General features: G+C 57.2%; 1 pseudogene; it reads right to left on the reverse strand.

Annotated features, from left to right (window-relative positions):
* Positions 1-2,500, reverse strand: part of LOC124294305 — a 9,644-nt pseudogene that overhangs the window by 3,030 nt on the left and 4,114 nt on the right.

Genomic DNA, 2,500 nt, shown 5'->3' on the forward strand with positions numbered 1-2,500 from the left:
ACGATCTTTCCCAGCTCGGGAAGACCCAAGCCCCCCTCGCGCCTCGGAGTGTAAAGAAACTTTTCACTGGTCGAGGGCGTGAGATGCAGGATCTCCCGAGTACTGGTACGGATCAACCGATCGATACGTTCAAGAGCGGCCCTAGGGGGAGGACTGCTTATCAGGCCATAGGTAAACCTAGGCAGAATAAAAGTTTGCAGAAGATTGATCTTCTGCATTGGCTTGAGAGGAAGCGCTCGAATTCTCCCGATTGCTTCCTCCAGAGGCCTAATTTCAAACGCGTTGAGTATGCCGCTCCAGGGCGAGACCTTTACCCCCAGATATCTCAGGGCGTCCTCAGGTGGCGCATACGGAACTGCTCGATTATGAACCGTAATGCGCGGGTTTCTGAGGAACCAGGTCTTGCCACCTGGGACATACTCAAAGCAAGCGCACTTCTCGACAGAGAGCTGCATGCCGAGTCTCTCCAGGTACTCGCTCACCGTCTTGATCTGCCGGCGTGCCGCTTTTGCGTCGCTTGACAGAAGGACAAGATCGTCCGCGAACGCCAGCACCGAAAGGTTCTGGTTGCTCACGGATATGCCCAACGTCTCGCTCTGCAGGCGTTCAAGCAGGGGTTCGATGACGAGGTTGAAGATGAGAGGAGACAGCGGGTCGCCCTGCTTAACTCCTCTCAACAGTTCGATTTGTACCTCGCCATCCTGCGACTTGATGGTCGTGCCGCAGCCCCTGTACATATCGGCCACATAGGTGGCGATCGACGGTGGGATACCCTTTCTCTCCAGGCTTTGCGTGATGGAGGAGTGAGGGACAGTGTCGAAGGCTTTTGCGACGTCCAAAATGGATATCACGCCGCCCTCCACTTTTGCGTTCAATAAGGCTGCCTGCAACAATTTAATGTTCGCATGGCAGCCATTCTCCTCCGTGAATCCCTTCTGCCGGCAGTCCAGCGTCAAGACGCCTCTCAGTCTTCGATCTAGCAAGGATGAAAACACCCTGCTGATCATCGAACTGATGGTAATTGGCCTCCAGTTCTTAACGTCTGAGGCGTCTTTGCCGGCTTTCGGGATAAGCGTAGTTCTGTTTGTTCTCCATGCCTTAGGATAGTGTCGGGCATGGAGCAGAACATTGAAAAGCCTGGAGAGGGCAACGCACGCTTGCTTGGGTTGGAGGTCCGCCCGCGTCACTCCGTCAGGTCCAGCAGCCGACCCAGAACTGGTCTTGGCGAGTTTCCCCTCTACTTCCGAGGCGGTTACCGGGACCAAAAGGCGTTCGATTGACACAAACTCTGTTACCCCGGGGGGTAGAGTTGTGTCTGGTCCCGGCTCGCCCCAGAGCTGCTCATAGAGCTGTCGCGTCGGCCCCACAGGTGGGCTTTGGCTAGGCTCCAGAACAGAGGAATCGCCAGACACTACTGCCTCGGCCAGACGCTTCGGATTGTTGTTATACAAGTCCTGGCATCTGGCATAGGCGAACTTCTTCCGAGCGGTTCTGTTGGGCGGCTTCTGCCTCGCCCGACGGTGACTACGAATCAAGCGCGGCCCTCTCGGTGCTCTCGAGCCAGGCTTGATCCGGCGTACCAGCTCATCATACAGGGCCTCGATGCTTTGCTCCGAGAAGTCGTTAGCGTCGAGAAGCCGCAGCAAGGAGCCGGTCCACTCGGACCATTCGCCTGCCTCACCGTAATTCCTGCGGGCCTCTCTAATGAGTGGTGCGTCCTCTGGTCCTATAGGGCGATCAGGTACCAGAGGCTCACTCGTTACATGCGCGGCCAGTATCGCAGCAGTGTCTTCAGCTGCCCCCAGATTCGGTGGAACAGGATTGTGGTCCTGGTTCTCCTCCTCGTGGGTTGGCTCTGCTCTGGCTCGCGCTCCTCGTTCCTTCTGATCGCGGATACGCCGGCGTGCATCCGATATCTGTTTGTACGATCGGCCGGGGAAGAACTCGCTGAGCTTAACGTTTATGAGGCGCTCGGCGCCAAAACGCAGCTCAAGTGTAGCAAGGCGTTCGAGCTCCTCATCCGACCAGACCGTGGCCTTTCGACCGCTTGGAGCCGCCGGTTTCTCCGCGATTGCGACTCGCTTTTCGTTCCTCAGGACGGGGTGCACATGTCTCTCGTGTGTAGACAGACCCCTCTGAGTCTCGAAAGTCAGGTCGCAGAGGGCGCAGGAATACGGTTTTGGCGCTTCGTTCACTTGTTGGGGCGCACATTTCGTAAGGTGTATGCGCCACCCATGAACCCTATCGAAGGTTCGGTTGCAGACTTCGCACTGCCAGAGAGTGCAGACCGTGGGATGCTCCTCTCTGATGTGCTTGTCTAGCTGCTTGCTCTCGGTACAGATGATAGTCTGGCCGTGTTGCAAGCATTTTGGGCAACGCTGCACCTTACGCAGCGCCCCAACCAGAACGAAGCGCTCTGTGGCACGGATAAGATTAGGGTCGTCTGTCCTCGCGCTCCGGCCTGCTACGAGGGGACGACCAGGTGGCCTGTTGGACGGGC

This window comes from Neodiprion lecontei, chromosome 4, assembly GCF_021901455.1.
Source record: "Neodiprion lecontei isolate iyNeoLeco1 chromosome 4, iyNeoLeco1.1, whole genome shotgun sequence".
NCBI lineage: Eukaryota > Metazoa > Arthropoda > Insecta > Hymenoptera > Diprionidae > Neodiprion > Neodiprion lecontei.